Below are 27,538 nucleotides of genomic sequence, written 5' to 3'. Positions count from 1 at the left end.
ATGACAGCATTCTGTGAATGACGCCCAAACTTGAAGCCTTCAACTGTCAACTACGAACTGAATAATCTCGATTTAAATAGACTGAATTGTTCAGGAGATTGTAATACTAAGAGCAGATGGTTTGAACCAACATCGGTTTTTGGTTCAGGCAAGTAAGATGAAATCTTCACCATTGATTTGCATGTGAAGTTATCGAAACAAACTAGCTTCGCACATACATCAGTAAAAATATTCTCAAACAGCCAAGCGGTTTTGAAAGCACTTGGCTCTCACGTGTCATTTTAGGGTTTGCCGGACAAACAGAGATCAGATGGATTGTCAGAGGAGTTTCAGATTTCTGGTAAAGCCTACCAGTAGTGGCCCATTTGAAGGCATTTATTTATATACATTCTTGGACACAAATTACCAATTGTTAGACTACAGTAGAATTCACCTACAGTAACTAACATGCCTGATTAAAGTCACTGTCGTCCAGGAAAACTAAAAAAAGTTTTGTGATATCTGAAGATACAGAAATTGACGTTTTAGCCTACTTTGAGGTAAATCAAAATAATTCCATCAGATATTTGTCTAGATAAATAGCAGTTCTACCGTTATTCAACGAATTTTGAAGAAACAAGATTTCTCCTTATAAGTTGGGACTAGTGCAAACACTGGAATCTGGTGTCGCTAAGAGACTATTGGGGTTTTGTCGGGGTGACTTATGAATAAATGCAGACAAGATCCAAACTTCTATATGTTATATGAAGCGATGAGGCAAATTTTTTAAATTGTGGCATGAATAATAGAAATAATTTTCATTATTGGAGTAGACATAATCCATTTCTAGTCCATCCCAACAATCCGTAAAGACGATTTACTATCAATGTTTGGTGTGGTCTATGAATTATCGGTCCATTTTTTGAAGGGATATCGTTACATTAATTTATTGACAAGAGTGTTGAAAGAGTTTTTGGATGATTTTAATCTAGAAACTCGTCAGATGAATTATTTTCAGCTGGATGTAGCACCAGCACATAATTTCAGTGACGTAAAAAGAGTGTTGCGAGACTGTTTTGGAAACAGATGGATTGTTACAAATGGTCTTGTTAAGTGGCTTCCTCGTTAACCAGACATGACACCTCTAGATTTTTATTTTTGGGGATATCTGAAAAATGAGGTGTACAAAAAAAAACATGAACTAGTGAAAGAAATAAATATTTCCACATGATTCCCTCATTTTTAAAGATGATATGAGCTTCGTTGTTGAGAATGTTATTACGAATCGAAATGCATGATGAAATATAGGGTGTTCCATTTAAAAAAATATCATTTTATGAATAATTTTGAAAACGCGACTTTCGCGTGCGATTTCAAATATTTTTTTTTTTTTTACATTTTCCAAAATATGCCGCCTGGGGCCGTGGCCCCCCTCAAGCTACGCCACTGCATCTCTCAATGGAATAAGCTCGATATGTGCTATACATTGTATACAGTTTGATCATGAATAAATGGGCGTCACTGGTAACTTTGTATTGATGTAAATACGGAATCGTTTGAATTGGTGAACTAGTATCATTTTTTCCTCTCAATAATATAAACGAAATAAAAAAATCGAATATTGTCTCAAAAATCAGTATTTGCTAAAAAACTGTTTAGAAACTATAAAATATATTGAGTCGATGAAAGTTTCAAGAGAGACATCACTCAAGTAATCAAATTATTTTTTTGAAGGTGATTGACAATGTTTCATGATGGATTTCATTAGTTCGGACTTTCATTGTCAGATTATATAAAATGATTTGAGATCCCTGAAAGAACCAATGAAAAAAGAAGAATTAGAAATGAGAAAAAACAACTTGAAATGAAATGATAGTGAAATGAAATACAAGCAAAAATCATCACCCGAAGACGATTGTGGATACTAACAATCGAAACGTCGTGAAGTAACTTGGCTTGGAATCTCTCAACTTTTTATTTTTTGTTCAATCGTTCTATTTTTATTTGTATTTTATTTCACTATCATTTCATTTCTGGTTTTTTGCTTAATATAATTGTTATTTTCTGCTATTCATTTTTAATTCTTCTTTTTTATTAGTTCTTTCAGGGATCTCAAATAATTTTATATAATGACAATATGGAAGTCCGAACTAATGAAATTAATCAAATGATTGATTATTACAACCATTATCAGTTGATGTAAAACTTTTTTGGGAAAGAAAGTTTTTGGCTTTCTACTACTCCATCTGAAAAAAAAATGGATGAGAGAATCTTTCAAAGATTTTTTTTTGTATCAGATGGAGTAGTAGAAAGCCAAAAACTTTTTTTCCCAAAAATTAATCACTCCTAAAAATATAACCCTTTCAATTCATGTAAAACTTCTTGTTAACCTAACCTTCCATCATTTAGATTTATCACTCATATATAATAAATCATACTAGGAAATATCAAATTAGAAAATGATATGGTAATAGTTAATAAGATAGATAATATAGATTTTTTTATCAGTGTTTTAGTTGTGTAACACCCCACTTGCCGGTTTGGTATTGAGAGAATCTGAGTAGAGAGAAGTGAATAAAAACTAACCCTATAGGTAACAGAACAATTTCAGAAGTGTATTAATGGAATTTTTGAATTTTTCTAGAATACCATTACTGAGACCTTTTTGCAAATTTTGAAGTGTTTTTGAGATTGACGATGAAGCTTTGTCCTTGTTACTATCTAGCTTCTTCTGTTTATTTTAATTGGTGAGTAATTGTTCTTAACCAGAATTGATCTATGGCTTTTCAATATGAGCGTTCTTTCTTGTGAACCACTTCAATATCGAAACTGATTCTTCTAGAATAGTGTAGTTAATCCAATCATTTTAGGTTTTTTAAACCTCAATATGCGGAAAAATTCCTTCTGAATTTTGGTATACACCTTCATTATGGCGTTTTAATGAAGATGTGAAAAATCGACATTGATATCGTGCCGGCTAAAAAAGTTATAAGGGTCAAAAGGTCACGAAAATCAGTTTTTCGCGAATATCTCGCGACCTATGGCTCGGAGGTCAATAAAGGTCATTATAACAATTATCCCTCATACGATTATCTACAAATAATGGCTCTTGCATTTTTATGTAAAGTCAACAGTTTTTGGACTAGAGCGCTGAGAATGCGAGTAGAATGCACTCACATAGGGTATTGTATACCGTATACATATATGGCGTCAACTCTATTGCTTTTTATCAATGTATTTAAGTTTTCTTAAAACTTCTAACTTATTTATCAAACAATTTTGGTCAAAACACTGTTGTCATTTTTGATGGTTACTCCGATACCAGTAAAAATATCAAAGCGATGGAACAACTAAGACGAATCGCAGCCGTTTCTACATCTTGTGAAGTGCACTTCAATGAATCGATGGAAGGTCCTATCAGTCAAGAAAAATTTTTATCTAATCGATTTAACAAAAGAAAATTAATTGAAATGCTCATTGAGAATTTCGAAAAAGTTGGTATTTCAACAAGACAATTACGTGATGATACTGACGTCTTAATAGTTGAAACAGCAATTGAAAAATCAATAAATAATACTACAATTATCGTTGGCGAAGACAGAGATCTATCTAGATCCATTTTTTTAAGAAATCAGGAAAAACAGTGTTGAAACAAAAATATACTCGACTGAGAGCCTCAACAAGTATCCATCCACACTGCAAGAAAAATATTCTGTTTCTACATGTTATGACCGGATGTAACATAATTTCAACACTTTTTGAGAAAGGAAAAATTAAAGTCATGAAGATGTTTGCAAAAAGACCCGATTCACACAATTCTGCAGAAATATTCCAACAAGAAAATTGCGCTCGAGATGCCCTTGTCAATGCTGGAATACATTTTCTACTAGCAATGTACGGTGCTCCAAAATCAGAAAATTCAATTGACAATTACTGTACTGCAGCTTTGCTAAACTAACAAGACAAAGCACAGCTTTAAAATTCAATTATTACCACCCACTTCTTCAGCAGCTCAACATCATATTTATCGAGTCTATTATCAAATACAAACCTGGCTAGGAAAAGAAATTGATCCAGAACAGTGGGGTTGGGAGTTGAAAAATAATATATTACAACCTATAAAAACTTTATCGCCACCAGCACCCGATGATCTACTAAACACAATTTTTTGTAATTGAACAAAAGGTTGTGGCGGCAAATGTGAATGTGAAAAAGTTGGATTGAGATATTCTAAAGCTTGTGGACATTGTCGTGGTCAGTCATGCTTAAACGCAGAGTCCGCTAGTGAAGAAAATGATGAAGATGTTAATTTAAATATAGCAATAAGTCCACTCGATGTTTTGTCAGCAACTTTTATTTATTCATTTATTTTCAAACAGGTAAAAACCTCATTACATGAAAATAATTATTCGTATAAAAATGTCAATACAGTCTAAATCATAAATAGAATTCTAATATTTATACGTGAATACAGTTACATTGTATCTACGAGTAGTTACTACATAAAGCCGAATGGAAGGAAGAAACATAGTTATTCTAAACTTGAAAAGTATTTTTTTACACCACTATAAACTTGTTTGGGAGGGAGAACAAAGTTGATATCTGCCATTAACAGGAAGTTGTTTGTTATTTTGATCACTGTAATTTGTTGATACATATGGTACACCAAAGAATTGAATGAGTCTTGTTGTTCTTTTGGAAATTCTCTCTTTCAGTAAAGATTTGAGATTGGGACAGTTATAATTTTTTTTATATATTTTATAACACATTAACCACTATATAGTTGCCTGTTTTCTATTTTCTAAACTGGGTATTTTAAATTCATTTCGTAGTGCTACTGTATTATAATCCGGGTATACTTTATATTTCCTGTAATATAAAAATCTCAGAAATCTGTTTCGAATTTTTTCTAATCTATTTTTATGAACAATATAGGAAGGATGCCATACTACAGCCCCATATTCAAGTTTATGTCTGACCAAACTATTATAAAGTGTAGTAATCACTTTAATATCATTGAAATGTGCACTTTGTCTCATTACAAATCCCATAATTCTTAGTGCCTGAGATACTATGTAATCCAAATGGGGTTTGTACGAGAGTGTGGAGTTATAGTACATACCTAAATCTTTGACAGTCTCTACTCTGGATAATTCAATACCATTCATTAAGTAATTGTATAGTGTCTTATTTAGTTTTCGGGTACAAGACAGGACAGAACATTTGGATATATTGAACGGAAGATCAGGTATTCTCCCTATTACTCTTACAATTTTCTAGTTCAAAATCATATATTAATGCAGGGTGGTTTGCATCCTCTTCTATCAATGGAATGTCAGATCTAGATACTTTTAGAAACTCGCAATTTTCAGTAGCTGTTAGCACGAGATCAAGTTTTCGATTATTATTATTGAGAACTTCATTCATTTGTTCCAAAGCATTTAAGTCCGTGAAGTCTAAAAAAGTCAAATGTCTGTCATCCAAGCTTGTTCGCACCGTTAACTGAGATGTCAAATTTGGTAGGTTGAAGTCACCATCGACGTACACATTTCATGCTTTTGATGAAGTTGAAATTGAGGATATCGACGACGAATGAATATAAAAGAAAATTATATACAACATTTTTTCCCTATTTTGCAATGTACAAATAAAAAATTATTGAGCATAAAATCAAAAAAAAACTTTTATTACAGTTCATGGATTATGCCTACGGGGGAAACCATGTAACAAAAATGCGCCATGCATTCTACCTCAAAGTTGGTGCGGAAACGAGTGCATCATCATAATGTAGTCGCTTTCTCAGCGCTCTAGTCCGAAAACGGATGACTTTACAGAAAAAAGCAAGTGACATTTTTTGTAGATAATCGTATGAGGAATAATTTTTACAATGACCTTTATTGACCCTCCGAGCCATAGGTCGCGAGATATTCCCGAAAAACTGATTTTCATAACCTGTTGACCCTTATAACTTTTTTAGCCGGCACTATATCAATGTAGATTTTTCATATCTTCATTAAAACGCCATAATGAAGGTGTATACCAAAATTCAGCTCTGTAGGAGTTTTTTCGCAGATAAAACCTTAAATGACTGGACTAAGTAGTCTAAATAACCTCTAAAGAGTCCGATGCCACCAAATTTAGAATATTTTTCTCAGTAACTCCGTTGAGACTAAGTCACCTTGTTTGTTAGAGAAACATATCGGATTGCTCGAAGAATGTAAGCTTTCACTTCTGGAGATGACTGTGTCAAAGCTATTTTCCGGGTTTGCGGGTTTTTATGCCTGAAGTTTTGTCTATAACTGTGGTAGATATTATTAAAGGCGATGAGTCAGAATTACTTTTTTCCTATTATAATCTACTCATATAAATATTTCCTGAGTTTTCGAAAAGTGAAGTTACGTTGAATTGTTACACTCATATCTTTGGGACACCTTGTAGTGACAGCCCTTGGCCGAATATGAAACGACTTTCTCGACTTGAAATATATCCAATCAATACAATTAAAGGCTATACGTAAGCGTTTCCACGTTCTTCGTGGCATCGACATCGGTTAGAAATAATCACGGGGACAGGCCAGAGGGGGAAAATCACGTTGCACAAACCGTGATAGTTATCTCCAATTTTGTTTTCGTATCACTTTCTTTCTCTCGACTGGACACATGGGATATGCTCGTCTTTTTTTATCACGTTGCACCTCACAGATGGCTCGTATTAGTTTTGAAAACGTTAATAGAAGTGATAGAAGTAAGTTTAAGTCATTGTTCGTAATTGGGCTGCACCAGAAAAATGCAATTCGTGAGTAGTTGTTTTATTTTTTGCACCATTGAAAAGTTTTCTTCCGTTGCTCCGAAACCGCTCATCGAAAGTTACGGAGATAATTTCATAAAGATATAACTCTATTCACATCTTAAGATATCAAATTCTCAATTCGGAACGCATAAAAATTAAGATACTCTGATATTAAATTGGTAGGTAGAAACAATTTCCCGAACTTCAATGTGCGTTTGCCTAGAACTTGTTGGGAAGTAACCTTCCCTGACAAACTTTGTTTACTTTGGTCTCATGTTAATTATTATCTTCGAATGCTTAAGCTCACTTACTTACACTCCCGAGAAAAATGTTGCATTAGCAACCATTTATAAAAAAAAGCTTGATTTGATTAATAAAATTTGAGCAATGGTTATAACGGGTGGCCACTTTCCAATGTTATTGTATTGGTGAACTAGAGGGTTAGGTTAGGTTAGGTCTAAAGTGAGCGGGTCTATTCTAACCTCCACCGCAACCTGTAAGGGTTTATTGTGGCTCACACCACGGCTCTGCCGAACTCTAAAAATATGATTCGGTCCCTATCGGAGCAGGCACAAAGTATATGCTCTGCTGTTTCATCATTTCCAAACAGAGGCGACACACACTGTCTTCCGACAGTCCGAGTCTCTGCATATGATGATTCAAATGACAGTGACCTATAAGAAGGCCTGTTAGACATCGTAGTTCATCCCTACTATAGTCCAACAACTGTTTGGTATTAAGCTTCGAAGGGTGAATAAACGCCTTGGAAGATTCTGCCAAATGTCCATAATCTTGCCATCCAGGTGTTCAATGTTTGTTTGGCAAAGCATAAAGCGATGCCAATGACAGGTTCTGGTCCGATGAAGCTGCTTGCAGCACCCTCCTTTGCAAGGGAGTCAGCAGCTTCATTGCCTTCCAGGCCAGTATGGCCAGGAATCCAGACCAGAGACAATATGTTAAGTCTTCCTATCGAGGAGAGTCGTTTTTGGCAATTTGCTACTTATTTAGACGTTGCTCGGTAGGAGCCAAGAGCTTCCAACGCCGCTTGACTATCCGAGAATATTTTTATTTGTGTATGAGGTTGGATGTATCCAATCTCTCCGCACACAATTCAATAGCTTAAATTTCAGCTTGAAATACAGTCGCATACGTTCCTAGGTAGGTAGATATTTCTGTCCTGGGTCTGCGACTAAAAACACCTGCAACAGAACCAGAACCAGAAGGTGTTTTGATCCATTCGTGAATCAACCTATCTACTCTTAATATTTCCTTCTCCCGGAGGATCCAATCCTCTCTACTGGGGAATAGTACTTTATAAGGCAGTTCGTAGTTGACAGTTGGAAGCATAAAGTCAGTGTCCAGTGTCAGTCAATAGTCTGTTGCACTCTGCATTAAATTGATTTGTGCAATTGGAAATGTGCAAAAGTTAGTATGTAGTCCATCTAGCCTCGCTCTCCAGAAGAAAAGTAGAGGATTAACAGGATCGGTTAAATGGAGTGAAGGTTCTGCCTTCGGGAGCATTATTTTATGATGACTGCAAATGGAATTGAAAATTTCAAAATGCTTGGGCAAGAATGATTGGACCGATTCGTACTAATAGAAACTTGAAAACTAATTACAATTATTGACTGAAAATACTATAAATAAACTTGCCGACTCCTCCATAATCCTGAAAAGTATGAATAGAGTTTAAATACCGTTTGGTATTTTTGATGATAGTCGATCCCCTTATACCAAAATTTGGTTCTAACAGGGAAGTGCTTCTCTCCACTATGATGGGAGAGGCAGATAATATTTAAATAACGGTAAACTGATGGATGTAGCCGTTACTATGTTGTGGGATATCATCATGAAAAATGCGAAATAAAACTTCCCATTTGAATTGAAGGGGTATATTTTTAGGAGAGATTAATTTTTGGGAAAGAAAGTTTTTGGCCTTCCCACATTTTTTGTATCAAGATGGAGAAGTAGAAGGCCAAAAACTTTCTTTCACAAAACTTCTTATGTTTTCATACCACTTGTATTTTTAACTGACGTTTATTGTATTTTATTGTATTGGTTTGAAAATGTCCTTATAGGACGAAACTGCAGTAACGTTAGTTACAAATATAAGTGGTATTTATTCATTTGATTAACCAAATAGGCCAAGACGGCCTTATTACATGGTTAACAACTATACATTATACTTAAGGTGTAATAATTGAACTATGAACTTTAATCATAAACATACTACGTTTCAATGTATCCCCAATGAATTGCAGGGGCTTGTACTCAATCCACATTAAAAATATTGGAAATATCGAAAAATCCATTGAGACCTGTTACATTTCATGAGGAGATGTCCAGAATAAGATTAATAATTATTGTACAAAAGACATAGGAAGTTTTATTTCTCATTTTTCATTTAAATAACTGTTTTCTGGGGATATGGATATAATGGGAGGATTTTCTTGATTCAATTCTACTTTACTTGATACTTTATAAAACTGAACCAGACTATCTGGACGATTTTAGAGATTGAAAAATATCTAATATTCGAAGAATTGGACGAACTCATATGTTTAATAATATTAAATTATGTTTTATGATGTATTTGCTTACTTTTGTTTCTTCAATTTTTCCTGAAAGCTGAAAATTTACTGAAGTGCATCGTATACAAAAATTTGACAGAAAAATTAAGTCAGGAACTATAGACCACTGCTCTACTGCGCCAAAGGAAGCAAATATCAAAGAAGAAGAAGAACTAAGTATAGACCAATTTACATTTTGAATAATACTTCTACAAAGAACACATTTCATAGGAATGTAGGCTTTCACTGCTTGCGTCAATGTTTCGGTTGGTTTCCGGGTTTTCCCGTGGTCTTCTTTGGTTACAATCTCCAAACGTTTCAACTGCAACTGCGACATTCATCTTCAGTGCAGTGGTCAAAGTACTCTTTTTGACGTATCAACTGAAACATCCGTTGTCGATCCACAATCAATTTGACCTATTTCAGTACCTGTCTCTGTGAGAACATAAATGATAGGTAGCAAGTAGATGTGATTTGAAAGAATTTTTTGGAAGCTTTCGATAAAGTAAATCATTCTCTGCCTTCACAAAAAATTACTTGTTGATGTTTCAGTTCAAAACATACACATCTCCCCAAATCCTACTGGAACAATCTTTAACAGTATGTTTCAATGGTTTCAAATCTGACATATTTACATTGCCACCAGTGGTGTGCCGCAGGGCTCCAAATTGGGCCCATTATAGTTTTTACATTTTTATGAATGAATTGTGTGATGTAATAGAGTGTAATAAGCTGATGTTTGCAGATGGTCTGAAAATTCATTTTGCAGTTTTTTCTGTAGATGACTGAGTGAAACATGACCTGAACATCATATGGAACCGATGGTGCATTAGGAATCAGCTTTCCCTAAAATCTTATAAATATAAAACGATAACTTTTACTAGAAACTATAACACTTTGAAATATTTTTATAATATTAATAATGTAATTTTAGAATGTATTAGTGTTATTGAAGATTTAGGGATCGTGTGATTTTATTATATTAGGAATTGTAGAAACTTTTAGAATATCTCAGCACTAATAACGTTATATTTTTTATCTGAACTGACAATATAAAACAGCTTCCTGAAAGAACATTCCCTGCAAGTGGCCGTCGATGGATATCTTTCGAATACTTTCGCCATCAACGCTGGTGTTCCCCGGGGATCCATATTGTCTCCAACTATATTTTTATTGTATATCAACGACTTATTGGAAAAGATCAAGACTCCAATATATTGCTTTGCTGACGTCAGCACACTTGTCTCGTCATTCAATTTGGATTCCACGACAGTGGCTACGGAGGCACATCTTCACCGACAATAGGAGGTTGCATGTCTTAATGAGGACCTAGAAGTGATTTCGAATTGTGGTAAAAGTAACCGGGTTCAATTCAATGCCACAAAAACCCAGGCATCGCTTTTCTCCAAAGAAATAAATGTCTCCAAACCGGATATAATGATATCGGGTCAGACAATTCCGCTTTTTGCTTCGATAAGTTTGTTAGGGGTTGGAATGGATACCAATACGTCTTGGCACAATCATGTCGCTGGAATTGTAAAGGATGCTTCTCAAAAGCTTGGAACACTGTTCCGAACCTGAAAACTATACACAGCTCAGCAACTTTTGATGCTTTATAAAGCTCAGATCAGGCCTTTTTTGGAGCATTGTTCTCATGTATGGAGCTCTGCCCCAAACATACCCTAAAGTTACTGGATTCCATCAAGAAAAGAGCCATCCACCTGATTGGAGACGCGAACATCACGTGCAACCTTGATAACCTAGAACATCGAAGAAAGGTTGGTGATTTGTCTCTCTTTTATAGATACTTTCACGGGAAGTGTTTAAGTGAGCTCCATACATGAGAACAATATTCCAAAGAAGATCTGATCCGAGCTTTATCAAGCATCAACAGTTGCTGAGGTGTATACAGTTTTCTGGTTCGGAAGAGTGTTTCAAGCTTTTGAGAAGCAGCCTTTGCAATTCCAGCGATGATTGTGCGACATATTGGTGTCCATTTTAACCCCGCAACAAACTTATCGATGCAGAAAGCGGAATTGTTTGACCTGACATTATTATTCGGAGACATTTATCTTCTTGGAGAAAACCGATGCCTGGGTTTTTGTGGTATTGAATTGAACCTGGTTACTTTCACCCCAATTCGAAATCACTTCTAGATCCTCATTAGGATATGTAAACTCATGCTGCCGGTGAAGATGTGCCTCCGTAGCCGATGTCCTAGAATCGTGATGCAAAAATCAAGAATTGTTTTTTTCACAATACCAGACTTTTCTTCGTATTACTTCTCGCAAGCGACGCATAACTTATTGATCGTACGACCATGTGGTATACGTTGCAAGAACTGATGCACTACACCATAGTTTTCGAAGAAAACATTGGGCAAAATCTTGACATTTGATCGAACTTGACGTTCTTTTTTTGGTCTTGGCTCTTCCGAGCTCTTCCTTTGGGACAATTGAACTTTGGTTTCGATGTCATAACCATATATCCATGATTCGTCACCAGTTATGCCCCATTTAAGCAAATCTGGATCGCCGTAGACGTCATTCAACATTCCTGAGCGATGCTCATGCGACGGTTTTTTTGGTCAAATTTCTACAATTTTGGAATGAACTACGCTGCTACATGCTCTATGCCCAAAATTTCCAAAAAAATTGAATAGCGTGAGCCAACTGATTTGCCGACATCTTCAGCAACTTCTCTAATAGTGATTCGACGATTCTCCATAACACTTTTAATTTTTTTACACAAAATTTTATGCAAATTCTTTGATTCATTTTTTTCGATAGCAGAAAATATCCGAACACGCCAAACACTTAACTTTTTTGTCTCTCACCAACAAACTAAATATGCTGAACAGCTGAAGTCGTACACACGGCATTTGGAAAAGAAAAGTATTATGAAGAAAATTTGAAAATTATGAAAAAAACACTCAGTTTAGAAGAAAATAAAATAGAAATTACGGAATCAATTCGGAATAAATGTTCAAAATTCCTTGAAAGTATCATATGAAATATGATGTGTAAAAAAGTTTTATTTATTTTTGAAGACGACACTTGGTTGTTAGAGAATATATCTTCATTTGTGTTACATGAATTAATTTTAATAATGTTCAAATGAATGATTTGTTATAATGTGATGTATTATTTCCATTCGAATATATTTGATTTTGATTATTGTTTTTAATTAGTATGAACAGTGGAAAGTCTATTTTCATTCCAGGAAATAGGTTAGTAACTGCAATTAACCATCGGAATATATTTTATTACTGTAAATTTCTAATCATTCTTCGTTGGGCATTTCTGCCTGCTACCAATTCAGGATTAATATTTCCTAAAATAATTTCATCATGATCATGTTCCTGATAGTTAACATCCTGAATGACCCCAAAATCTAATTCATCGATTATTTCTTGCTCTGGTTCAGGTATATTGTGTTCAATACACATATGTAAAATAACATGCATTCATTATTTTACATGCATAGGCAGGGTCTTAATGTAAGACCCAGTGTTTCAAAAGGCATCTAAATCTTGATTTGAGAAGTCCATTACAGCACTCAATTTTCACCCTTGTACTTTTGTGTCTATCATTATAAACTTCCTCAGGTGTATTAGGAGGAGGGTTGTAATCTAAGGGCGTCAATAACCACGTTCTTAGGAGATATCCAGAATCCCCTAACAAACTATAATCTGTGAGGCCTCTTTCATGCAGAGCCCTCATGAGCCTTTGTACATTTGAACGACTCCAAATGAAGGCACCACTGGTACTTCCTGGGTATTTGACATTAACATTCAAAATTTTCAAATCTGCATCACAGACCTGCAATATGAAAATGAATGAGAAATAACAAATGTGTACATTTTGAAATTGTTCCTACGAGTTGTACATTAATAGAATGATAATTCTTTCTGTTGATATACAGGTATTCAGGATATTCAACATGATCAACAAGGGGAGAACGAATAGCTATGTGGGTGCAATCAATTGCCCCTATTACACCAGGTATATTATGATTTTCAAAAAACCTACAATGATTTTAATTATCAGCTCTTTAAAGGAGTAGGTACTCAACCGACCTCCGACGGATCCAAATGAGTTTTTCAAAATTGTTTGATAAACTGACGTTCACTCAAGGCGAATGGATCTTCTGGGTTCGGTCTATTATTCAACATAGGTTGATTTTCGAGATGTTCCAAATTCTCCAATGATATCAACTGAACTAATTCGTTCATTTTGATCGAAATTATACAATACAGCAAATCAGATTTAGAATTATAACCTTAGTTTATTCCTATACAGACAATAGAATTGTGGTCGCAAAAACACTAGTACAGTCATTCTCAATATCAAGTATTCTTTTCATAAAGAAGGGTCAAAAATTCAAAATATTCTTGCACTCTTACGAACTCGTACCATAATATCAAAGAGAAGGGTCAAAAAGGGAGTTCTTGCAGTCCGATTTTCTCCTTCCAAGTGATGGTTTGGCTCCTGTTTCACACATTCTTCTGTGGGTGATTGAAATCGTTCGAGTATCAGGATCCATTCTATTTGGGAAGCGCTCTTGATACAGTCGTCTGGCTTCATATGCGTTCCCGTCAGCAAGCCCACATAAATAATGCACGCAAAATTTACCAAAATGATGGGTATAAATTTTTACGATGCACGCTCACACCGTCACGAAAAGCCGATACCCTGAAGCTAGCTTCTTCTTCAATTTGTATGGCCGTTGCTTCTCAGTCGATCACATTTGGCCAGACTCCTCCTGTCCATAGTGAACAGAAGCTTTGTCCGGGGGCGCAGCTGTCTTGCTCGAAGCAATGCTGCCACCCTGAGCTTTCTCATTCACTTTTTCTTTTATAAAACAGTTGATTTTTTTACTAGGGGAACCTTCACAAATAATACATCTATTATCGCACTATTATCCGTTAACATCCAGACTGGTTAAAGGCGTAGGTGGCCGCCAGTCCTCTCAAAATGTCTTTCACTTCAATATCTATTCGGATTTGACTTAATTTTTTTATAAAACACCTCACTTTTGGACTCCCACTCCGACCACGAATTCCACGTGCCATCTATAAGGACGGTCGTTATCAGCACAACCGTCCTCTGTCGCGGTCGGAAAAGAAGTCCCTGAAGTTGGCTAGTCAATATTTCAGTTTTTCAAAAAAAGTTACCGACATAGTACAAATAAAAACATCTACGTATGTTTTGCGTGAGAACTGGCAACTGTATTCACGATATTTATTCAAGTGTTTTTGAATCTACAACACGTGTTTTGTATCAGTCTGAATAAAAAATATATATATAAATATAAATAAATATATATTTTTTCAATTAATATATCGTGGTGACTAATATTTCTTAACAATTTATTGATTTAAAGATAATTTACTGTAAGTGGTTTTTACATGTTACTTTGAGTACGTTTGTAGAATTTGAGGTCAGTTTTATTATTTATGTTTTATGTATATATCAAATATTTACATCATGAACTAAAATACATTTTTACATTATTACTTAATGAGTGTACAAATGAATTAATCAATTAATAATATATACAAATAATAAATTAAATATTAAAGTCCGGAACCATTCAATTATTCCAAATTATTAATTAAATTGAATGTTTCTTTCTTGAAGTAATCTTATAATTTTAAATAATAACATTTATGATCAGGTTGTCCCATACACAGTACAACATGACGATAGTATCAAAATAAATTTTAATAAATATTTGGAATACAAGAATGAACTTGAATAATCAAATAATTTGAAAAAAACGGAATATAACTTCTTACGTGTGTACATAAGCACTCACACACTTTCATTTTCAATAACCAAGTTTTCATGACGTAAATTATACCACGTATAGGAATTCTAAAGAATTCCTATACGTTATGTTGACAACAAGTTATTAACCCTCTAGATCAGTGTTTCCCAAAACTTTTTTGCTTGGGGACCCACCTTCATTGTGGAATTTTTTTGGCGACCCACATATTAAATAATATTGAGTATAATTATTATTACTGATGATATTTTTATTGTTATCGATCATTCACTTTTGAAGAATACACCTCTAAAAGAAAATAGTGAAGGAGATGAAATACATTTCTAAAAAATACTTTTAATTCAGAATCTTAAAACTAAACGAATACAAAAAATGAAAAAAATGAGACTTATAATTACCGCGACTTGTGGAGTTGGAAATTCTATATCTGGGTTGAGAGTTGAAAGCGTTAAACTCAGGTCACGTTCCACACAAAGTCTATTTCTATATTTATTTTTTAAATATACCAAAGTGGAGAATGGTTGAAAACCCCATCAGCTCTTTTAAGGCTATGTTCGAAAGATCTCGATATTCTCCCCTAGCCTTTATCCAAAATGGGAAAAACAATTCAAAAGTATTTTTTTAATCTGTTTTTCTGCGACCCACCCAAATTGCAATCGCGACCCACCTGTGGGTCGCGACCGCATAGTTTGGGAACCACCGCTCTAGATGTTTCTATAGCCCACAAAATAATCCTTATACAATTAAACGGATGATTTCGCATAGGAACAAGCAAATGAATGCATTTTTATTTTCCACTAAAAAATAATTCGCGAACGGCAAAAAGGCTGGAGACCATTTTACCACAAGATAGAGGGCAATTACAAAAATAATATTTATTTGAAAAAAGTACAGTGGCGTATCCTGATTTTGATAAAAACTATGGCAGGATATGTCAACAGGGACCCCACTGATGAACAGTGTAAGATCGAGAAAATGTATTTTTATGCGTACTTTGCTTGTACCAAAATTGAAAGAAAAGCCAAAGCGGTTTCACAAATATAAGAGGAAAAATGAATTTTTCTGTTAAATTTCAACATCCTGTATATCAGAAACGAAGCGGTTGAGGAACTATGTCCACATAAATAATTCATCTTAAAATATTCTAATGATCATCCTGGATATTCACATGATCCGGCATTTCATCGAATGTAGTTGTACAGAAATATCAGTTTATGTTGCATCAAGTTTGGCTACTACAATTAGTAGAACTTTCATTCAACTTTTGTTGGATTAATTTTAGTGAGGTGTATATTAAATTTCAATGGTGAATTTTATATTTGTGAGTTACAAAATGGGAATAATACAAAATATGGACTGAATATATTTCATTAGACAGGTATTTAATAAAAAAAATACAGTAAATTCTAGACCAATTCGCCATTAAGAAGAAATGAAGTAACAGAATTCCAGAAACACCTTACAAACTGTTTTTGTGTATAAAAAGTAAATACCTGCCTAATTTTGTTTATTTCTGCTCAGATAATTTTTTACGAAGAGAGTAAGTGACATGTTAGGTCTAGACATTATTATTCCCTTACGTCAAAAAAAATCATTTTAATTCACACTAGGTTTCTCTTGTGGAAATGATTTCCAATAAATACCTGAGTAAGTATGGTAACTGTCGAAACACACATTTTTTATGGACAAAAACTGTTTGTGTGAAATTGTCATTTTTATTTTAGAAAATAAGTAGAACTTTAATTTTTTATTTATACCATATATAAATACAATGTACCGGTGAGAATATGAATTAAAAAACAATTACCGTCTTCTGATATATCTTTCGAACGAACTATTTTTATATTTGAATGATTCGAATGAACTTTCACCTTATGTATCGACAATCCTGTCATGGCAATACACCTAAATTTGGCTTTGTTATCGAAACAACTACTATATTGAATCCCGATACCAGTGGATATAAATAAACTTGTTACCAGCATGGCCTGTTTGTTTCCTTTACTATATTTAGCAGCAATAAGGACAGGGAATTGTATAATCAGTATAGACAGCATATAACTCTATTTCGATCTGATGAATGTTTTCTTTATATAACTCTGTTCAATAAGACATTGACAGTTGTTCCACAAATAAACCTATAATTATCGAGGAAATTATGGTTGAAAAATTCGATTTGTCGATTAAAAAAGATTGCAAGAGATCTGATGTTGATGGCCATGTAAGATTTCTATTGGTTTTGTCAGTTCTGGAAATGAAATTCTTATTGTGAAACCTGATTGGTTCTTCAGCTCCGTATCAGAACAAAGGTCAAACTAGTGGGGCTGTACAACGGAGACTTCAGATGCAGATTATGCAACGAAGGGACCGAAACATCTTATGCGAATGTGAGGCACTGAATCACAGGAGGCAGGCAATATATGGACGTACAAAATTACGCTCAGAAGAATATGACGAACATATCCAACACGGAACCTCTACAAACTAGTACAGGGAACGATACTGATAGAATGGGTGTCATGAGAAGATGGGAGAATAAACGCAATAAGCTCAAGAGGCTGCAGTGTTTTCTGGAGACTTGGACTAAATGGACAAGTCAGACAGCTTCCAAGGTACAAAAATGAAGGTCAAACTAGAGACAGGACAGACATTTCAACGTGTTTTTTCTATATTTGTAATGATGTCTCAAATCTATTCAATATAAACATTTCATTCGTGGTCCAGCCCTCATATCATCTAGATACTCTAAATAGATCATAGAGTTCTTCAAGGATCTATAATTGAATCGGTACTGTCCCTTATGGATATACATGATGAATAGTATATTATCTTCATATGTCTTCGATAATATTTGTGGACCATACATTGTTTTGATTAAGGTATAAATGTATTATTTGAAAAGTGTTTGAATAATTGATAAAGAACTAAGTATTTAGGGTGATATAGTTGAAATTCACATGATTGTTCAAGGTCAATCGTCAAGATCGAACTTCGCACCGCACGTTCTAGGTCATGCTTAAGGCCATGTGACGTGCTACTCATGATCATGTGACGTCGAATAGTGGAGGGTGTGATGAGATCTTTTTCATTTCAAACCAATTATGTTTTGCATCGCTTTACTATATCTCCCCCCAATATTCTTTTAGCTTTTAATTTTTAAGTTTTTATCTCGAAGCACCGTCCAAACATGCTCTCACCCCCTTACATTCAAGATCATTCAGTTCTGGATAATTTGATTCCAGCATTATAACATCGCAATGATATTGAAATGACTTTCAGGAAGTCTCTTGTTGCACACATTCTACTTAAAAACACTTTGTAGTTGTTATGATCTTGAAAAAATATTGAAGGGTATGTGTGTGGAGGAGTAACCCTAAGAAAGGATTACATACACGAAATAACCTGTGAAAAAATACACTTGAACTTGGGTACACATAGATGACCATGAGTAGAAAGCATTTATATGCACTAGTATATATGTATGAAACCGCTATCAACAACTTCTACAACTATGAAGAATGAGTGCCTTGATTTGAGTACACCGCACACCTTGCTGTCAAGCAGTACTGCAATGTACCACTGGATCTCAAAGGGGCATAATCCCCATCAACTCCAATCCGAGGTAAATCTGTGAAATTTCATTCAAGGTCACTCAAGATCAAAGTCATGTATCAAGGACAAAGTCGATCATCAAGGTTGAACTCTTTGCTCAAGGTCATATGACGTGTTCATAGCTCAAGGTTGAGTGGTGGGGGGAGATTCTGAACTGTCATTAGCAATATATTGAAAACACAAATGATATCACCGTTGAATTTGATATTAGATTCTTTCAGTTAGACAAATTCAATGATGTTTATTCAGTTCAAATGCAAATGAGAAGCTCCAGTTTCGTTAGTTTTGTTAATTTCTTTCTTTAGTTTTCCGAAATTTCTGTTTCATACATTTCAAATTCTATCTCAGTCCATTCCTACCTTCCCCTTTATTACAAGACAAAAATGAAATTGGTCAAGAGTGCCTCCAATGCAGCTTATAATTGCTTTCATTAATTCGACTTTTGCTTCTCATAACAGTATTTCGAAGATTTTTGCTAGATGTAACCTTCGATGTTTCTGTTATGGATACTTTTACATGACGATGGTTTTTCTGAGAATTATTTGGAACCCTTTTCCAAATAATTCTCAGCAACATTCTACATTCAAAGATGTGGTATGTTGCAGCTTTGGGGATATGCCTTGGAAGCAGACTTGGAAGTAAACTCCTATTTTCAAGATAGTTTTTAACTTCTTCCTTCATACTATCACTTCCAAAAACAATAGCTACTGACTTGATTGGATTGATTTTCAACACTACTACAATTAGTGAACACTCTAGAAGTAGTATGACGATTTTTAAAATAAATATAATTGAGAGTCATCTTTATAGAGATGATATGTACAAGAATTCAGCTTCTCGATGAATGGAGCAATATAAAAGGCATGGAAAACTTATCTAGAAATGTTACCTTATGGTACTTCTGTTTTAATCTCTTTTCAGGTGGAAGAAATATCAGACCTGTTATCTAGGAAGGATGATATCAATATTATTTATGCATTACTAAATCAAAAAATAATATAGCACATATGGAGAATAGAGGTAGGTGCTGAAGGATTCAGCTGAAAAAGTGTCCTCTAGTTTCTCAAGTGAACGATAAATTATAGTTATAGTATAGTTGAAAATTTGACCAACTTGGCGCTAATATCAAGAGTTCGAATGTTTATAGATAAAATAAAGCTTACAGAAATGTAAGTATTCACGTAGTCGAATATCATTTGGTAAATGTAACCTAAAAAAGTAACTGTGAAATAACGTTAAAAGTCAACGATTGAACGTCTTTTTTTTTGTCGAAAACAGTTCCATTTCAAAGCGGGAGTTTCTACTCCCGATTTCTCTAGCTCTCCTCATTCTTCAACTTCTAGCGTTTCATTTAAAATTCACACTCTTGCCACAGTGGCGCCTCCCTAATGTAATGGCTTTGGATGGACACTTTATGAAACACAGAGATGGTTCTCCTTACCTCTACCTTCTATAATAGTACATATTATTTTGTGTTTGATACTGTCAAATCCAAAATCATTAAAATTATTGTTCTTTTTATCTATAGCATCAATAATGACATCTACAATCACGAATAATGCGGTTGTGTAGCTGTAATTAGAGTTTATCTGACAAATTATTTCACCGATTAATAAAATAGCGCATTTTATTTTCTATTACTTTTTCTATAATCTTTCTTCGGTTATTTTTGGCAATGGTATAATTATTGCAAATTTCCAAGCATAAACCTTTTGCGGAAAATCCAGTTATGTATTGCATCAATTTTATTTGCAATCAACTCACTGCTTTCTTGTTAGCGATACTATCGCGATGGATATACCTAGCTTTTGCAGTTTTTTCATAATTTAGCAAATGTTTTTGTTCTAATTCTACTCTATGGGGGACCATTCAAATTTGCCCAGTCCCTGGGTGATTAAATTTTCGCTGTAGTTTTATTCTTCCTATTTTCAAATGCAGCGTGGATAGTATCTCCTCCTAAGTGTGTATTTCCAGGTTCAAGAAATTTATGATTCATTATAATTTTTCTTCCACTTTTGTCTGAATCCTCTTTTAGAAGACACAGCATCGCCGCAAAATATATATTTTTAGTTTGTCCTAAAATCGAATGAAAAAAATATAATAGTGTCATTGTCGAAACTTGCTGCTGTATCCATTTTCTTTTCCTTGGGTGGTTTGTTGGTCACCAGAAGTGCTATTGCTCTGTAATGCATATTTGACACACTTGGAATTTGTATATTCAGAAGTATGATGAAATGATAGATTGAATTTTTCTATAAATCTTTCTATAAAATGACTCTAACTGTGGTTGTATATTCCTGGAAATGTACATTTTAGCAATACTTAAATCTTGGGACAAGTATTTCTTATCCGAATGCTACCTCGAATAATGACTGATGTAAGATGGAAAACTTCCGATATGCTGTTTAATAATGACAATTGCATCGATGTTAACTTTTGTTCAATGATCATGTTTTCTTCTTTTATCATTAATAATAATAATAATAGCATGGTGTCTTCAACACCTTGGTCTACCACAGTCGAGTGATTCCGATCTAATTTGACTGCTTATAAAACAATAATCCTACCACACTTTGATTATTGTGCTACTTTGATATCATTACTAGACGGTAATTCTATCTCTACTCTACAAAAATTACAAAACAGAGGAATGAGCTTGTTATTAAAATGCCATAAATATACTCCTATATTATCAATGATTGATATTCTGAATTGGATGACAGTAAAAGATAGATTACAATATTTTTCTATGATATTCATATTCAAAATACTCACTGGAAAAGCACCACATTACTTCAATGAGTTTATTCAGATACATAAATACGATGCAAGACGAAGAGATGACTTGGTTGTCCCACGAACTAACCTTGCAAGAACAATGAATTCTATTTTTCACAGAGGACTCTTGGACTATAACAAGCTTCTTAATGAAATTAAACAAAGTAACATCCTTCAACTCTTCAAACGCTCCTTATCTCAATATCTACGGGCACAATACTATTCCAATTGAGTTGTTCATCATTCTTCTTTCTATTAATCTCTTCATCATCTACTACTGCTATGTTTTACCCAATATACTCCATTATATAGGGTCTTATTTATTTCAGTTTTTTTGTAATTCTGTTTAATAACTGATATATTTGTATAATATTTGTGTATATTAGGATATTTATTTCAAATAAATCTATTTCTATTTCTATCTATTTCTATATTTTACTTTTTCTATATAATGACATTAATTTTATTTTTTATATTTTTTATGTATTCGCAAGATTTTATGCTAATATATTTGAGACGAGATGTAAATTAGTAATTGACAATTTTGTATGTATGAGTGTGTATATATGTGTGTATATGTATATATATATATATACTTCATTGTTCTATGACAATCTACAAGTGACAACAAATCAATTTTATTTTTAGATTTTACTGATTTCTTTTAAAATTGTTACTCACTGGCCTGTATTATTAGTCTTTGACTAAATAAAGGATTTATATATATTGGGTATAGAGGTGCACATGGTGCAGGGCCTGCCGCGAGGCATCCGAGTTACTAAGGTTTGCTATCAGCATGTCCAGCATATGCTATATTACCATTTACGACACTCTTACGATATTGACGAGACACTGGTGTTGTCCTACGCTCCAGGAGATATTGAATCCGTTGTGTGGAACGAGAAGTACTGAATTTATTGGAACTAATCGTTCCCCACCCTCAGGCTCATACAAGCTAATAAGCCTGATGTAATCCTTCTCGACCACCAGAGCAAGACGATGTTTGTTGTGGAGTTTTCAGCTCCTGGCGAGACGAATATCGTCAGAAAAGAGAAGGAAAAACGGATAAAATATCGAGATTTTCTCTTCGAACTCCGCAGACTCTATCCAGACACCTCTGTCTAGATGGTTGTTTTGATGTTGCCCTCTCTACTCTCGAATCTTAAAATCATACCGACTTGCCGCACTGAGGCAGACATCTTAGCCGGACAGATGCAGAAGGCTTTCATTCTTGACTCACTGCGCTTGATCAGGGCACATGATTCTCGAACCCCATGATCACTTACCCGTTGGTCGTTGGTAGATAATGGTGGCGCGCTCTCCCGAATGTATCGTGGCTTCGGGGGATAGGGCCTGACCAGCGCAAACTACGGTTTTTTTCCTCAACATAATAAAAATAAAATACAAAATTTCAGAACAATAAGTGTCGACGAAAAGTATCAGCATAGGCCGTTTTTCAACTGAACCTAGTAAAAAATCAGAGAAAACTATACGCGTACTATTTGAGAATTAAGGTATATAGAATCAATAACACTTACCCAATCTACTTATTTTAGAACAATTTATACTAGTGTAATTATAAAATATAAAAAATAAATTAAATTGGTGCCTAAATTTCTCAAATATATTTTTCACCTCATTTGTAACCATAGCATTAATAATTATGATATACAGGTCTGTCTTAAAAGCAAATTTACAGTGACTTAAGTAACATTTTCAATTTCTTTTTGAAATTATATAAAGAGTAGTTTCAAAACTCCTTGGGAAGAGTGTTATAAAATTTGGGTGCAGAATATGAAAAAGAACGTTGGTACAGTATACTTTCGAGTGTTTGGGAATAACTAGCATATTATTTTTTCTTGAGGTTTTTAAACATGATACGTTTATTAAGGAGATATGTAGGTTTGCCAGATATTAAAACATCGTGCGTCAAGGTAAGTAAATGAAGTTTTTGGAAGTTATCTAATTTGAGCCATCCTGTTTCTTTAAATTTCATACTAATATGATTAAATATCCATATTCGACCATGCAGTAGGCTATGTATGTAAGAAGCTACTGTCAGTTCATGAAAGAAGTGCATATGTGATAACATGAGCAATTTCTGTTCTGACAATTAAAAAGAAATCCCTAATTGTACATAAGCATAAAATATTTCAGGTAACAAATAACCCATGTCTACTTAGCCACATTACGAAGACACTTTTCAATAGTTAATAAATACATGAATATTTATAATTTCGTAATATGGTCAATATTAAGGGCTTCGACATTTTGCCCTTATGAAATTTAAATTTTCATTAGTACTTTGGCAAAAGCAGTCTAGTTGTAAAACTCCAGACATCACCAGAAGATGGAAAATGAGACTTTGTCGAAACGTTGTGAAAATTATTCTTATGAGGTTAAAGAACACACAACACGTTTCTTGATTATCAATATTTAATTTTATTTTGGAAGACTTTTTTGTTGAGTTTATATCCCAATATGGCATATATCAAATATTCCTATTGAGGAATATTTCTCAACATCTTAGGTGAGTTTACTCAGTTGAATAGAACTTACCATGATTCAACTCGATCTGTTGATGTACATGTTGATGATATTTGAAGAGACAACAAAATACCATCAAATAACAAATTTAATGGTACTTTGTAAAAAGACTTCAAAAAATATTCAACTCTCAAATCACCGGTTGTGAAATTTAGTGATGAAACTAGCAACAATGATGATGATTATCGATACACTACTCTGAATCTAAAAATGTCATCTAGTGACTATTACACAAATCACTGTTTGAAATGTTCCATTTTATCAGCTGAAACTGCAATATCGTATTTACTTCGGCAAATCGATTATAATGGCCTGCCAATTGATTATGGAAATTTATTCACATATGCATATGACATAATTTGGAAAGTTCGAACTTTTTATATTCTTCATAAATACCTGGTTTCCCTCTCTCTGTGTTCAGTGTTGTTTTTCAATGGATAACTCAGTCCGGAACTGGACTGCCAGCAATGGAAAATATGGTAGGCAACTATCTGATTTTTTCCAAATTTGGGATCTTCTTTCAAGGTAAGTTGTACTATATTCTGTTATTTTAATTAACAGTTTGTTTTCTAATTGTTTTATGACTTTTTAAATTAATTTTGTTAAAAATTTCTGGAGCATCAATGAAACGTGGCTTCTCCCTCAAAGTTTGGAAATCAATTCTCGTTGATGACAAAACAATAAAGAATCCTCAATTTCCTTGGTTACCATTATTTTGAACGAGTTCAAATTTTGAAATTTACATGCTCAATTTTGATACAAACATCTGAATTTAACTACATTTCTCTGTTATCAACTTACAAATTTTGTATATCTCTACTTATTTTTAAATAACTCAATTTTCTCAAAGTATTATCCAACATTTGTATCTGAGGAAAATTTCTACCCCTCTATTTTCTAAACATTTCCTTAATATTAATTAATCCTAAATACTTTATCCTATCTCCTCAAATTTCCTACAACATATACATTTTTATATCTGATTGGTACTAATTCACAAGTTCTATCTGTTGTAGTTATTCTAAAAATCATTAATTTAATTTCTAAATTTTGAAATTGACATTTCTGTTGTACCTCACGTGGTTTCTAGTTTCAGAAATGTCTTTTTTCCATATACATGATGATCAAAAGTTTCCCATTCTTAGAGTTTTCCTGAGTTGTTGAAAAATTCCCTTCATTTTTGTTTCCTCTGAGTCTCAACTGAGTATGACTCACGTTCGAAAAATAAATTTAGTTTATTTTACAATTCGCCAAGCTTTCTACAATTGAAAATTAATTACTGAATGATTTTTATTACAAAATTGGAGCATTGATGATAATTGATATCGAAAAATGTTCCAATTTTGTAAAAAAATAATTAATTTTCAATTGTAAAACTCAGATTACTTCGTCCTGACGAATTCTTCATTCAGAACGTGTCTGACTAAAAGTCCCGTTAATCTCTACCCTCTCTCTCTCTCTCTCTCTCTATATATATATATATACATATATATATATATATATATATATATATATATATATATATATATATATATATATATATGACATGCTCAAGGTTGCCCCTTTCCTCTCATGCAGACTGAAGTCACATTCCCAAAGCTCTTGAAGTTTCCGTAGATAAACGTGCTCTATTTAGAGGCGTCTGTTTCAAATTTATGAGAAAATTGGATTATAAATACCTCTGGGAATAATCACCTCGAGCTAATAGGTATATAAGCCTCAATAACGTGTTGCTTCTCGTTGGATTTTCCCGACTTGTATGATAACGTGACGAAGTCACATTTTAAAACAACCGTACCACTCTCAATCACGTTAAAGGGTTCAGATTTCATTGATCACGAGTTGATCGAAGGGTTGTTATTTAGTGCGAGAAAATGTGTAATCCAATTGACAAGTTGAGATTCGTTTAAAATATAGACGTCAAGCTTCCAAATTATGAGCAATAGACCATTAAATTGAGAATGCCGATATGAAAAGATGTATTTCAGTGATATAACAGTACCCATAAAATTTGCAAATATTGTTAACAAATGAAGATGAAAAATGGCATTTAGTTTTTCGTAAATAACTCAAAAACTGTCAATACTTGAGAAATAAAAATGAAGAGTACTGGAAAAGGGGAAATTTACAATGGAATGTCCCAATTTCCAAAACTAGGGCCTCGCACACACGTTGCGGTATTGGACGCATTGCCACTGAAGAAAGTGCAGCATATGAAATATTATTTGTAATAAATATCAATTTTAACTTTCAAACCTCCATTTCAACAAATGGTGACATAAAAGTTCAAATGATAGGATTTAAATGTTTTTCTTACGTGAAGCTCTTACTATATACCTGGTGTAAACTGATTCAGGCTCGTCCTCATAACTATTTCGTGTCTCCTGGCATCAATGTGGAATTTCGTTGGTTAGCATAGTACCACAATTAGGATTGAGTGGATCAAAAAGTTTTTTTGTATCATTTTTAATTTCACAGAAAATTATCCCAAATTTGGAGTTTCAAACGGAACTCCCTGTATTTAAGGAACAATGACTGTTTTTTTTTATAATAGATAACAAGAAATAAGTATTCATTTTTAGGCCAAGTTGAGGCGTTTTATAAAGTAGGTACTGCTAGCTAATATGCCTCACTTGTTTTACAAAATATTCTACATTCATATTATTGTGTATATGGTAATATAATGCAACTAAAAATGAACTAAAAATTAAGGATATCTGTGCTGCTCTGTGAAGATTCCTGCACTGACGCCTGTCGGATATAATCCAACGCCGTTCGTGGTATTAGCCAGTGCAGTAGTTGTTTTCTGATATGCGTCAGTCTATTCAACCTACTGTGCAGGTATATCCGAGACTGGCTTGAACATTTAAAGTTAATTTATTTAGATTTGTTTACTGCCAGTCTTCAAGCATAGCTCACTGACTAATGAGTAAAAATTAAGGTTCGTTCATACTATAATCAAGAGCTCACCACATGGTTGAAGAATCATCCAGGCCGGACTGTAACACATTTCCAAGTTGCAGAGATTTTCAGCCCAGCAGCAGCCACTGTTACGAACGCAACAAATGTTTTTTTTTTCAACATTCATTTGCCCCTTTAATGCAAATGTCTTTCCAGACTGGATATTTTGCTCTGCCGATGTTACTGCCGAAGTATGCAGCGAGAACGGACGAAAGAAGTTGTTTCCATTGTTCCAGGACCATCACGTGTAATGAGTAATAAGGATGATTTCGATGAAAATAGAGAAGTTGGAAGTATTTCTGTGGCAGAAATATCACTATTACCTAAAATGTTAGCGTCACATAAATAAAAATATGGAGTTATTAATACCACCCCAGATATTGACTTAGCCAAGCAGCTAGTGGCTGACAAGAAAGCGCAAACACTAAGGAAATCCACCCGAGCTGCAAAAAAGGTCGTAATACCTGAAGAAGACTCTGAAAAGGATAGTAGCGATTAGGAGGATGATGTTG

The 27,538-nt window shown here is 33.9% G+C and overlaps 1 protein-coding gene across 7 annotated transcripts in view; it reads left to right on the top strand.

The window, feature by feature from the left end:
• Positions 1-6,611: 6,611 nt before the first annotated feature.
• Positions 6,612-27,538, top strand: part of per (period circadian regulator) — a 64,034-nt gene continuing 43,107 nt past the window's right edge. For 6 of the 7 annotated variants that reach the window (XM_074172650.1, XM_074172656.1, XM_074172654.1 and 3 more), the window contains exon 1: positions 6,620-6,774. The gene's annotated coding sequence lies outside the window, so the exon portion shown is untranslated. Of the gene's footprint in view, positions 6,775-27,538 lie in introns of all 7 variants that reach the window. The other variant, XM_074172651.1, reaches the window with a different exon arrangement.

Source organism: Leptinotarsa decemlineata, unplaced genomic scaffold, assembly GCF_025532065.1.
Source record: "Leptinotarsa decemlineata unplaced genomic scaffold, Ldec_3_MD MMD2_tig00000133_RagTag_RagTag, whole genome shotgun sequence".
Classification (NCBI taxonomy): domain Eukaryota; kingdom Metazoa; phylum Arthropoda; class Insecta; order Coleoptera; family Chrysomelidae; genus Leptinotarsa; species Leptinotarsa decemlineata.
The sequence above is the reverse complement of the archived record's forward strand: the minus strand, read 5'-3'. Positions and strand labels throughout refer to the sequence as shown.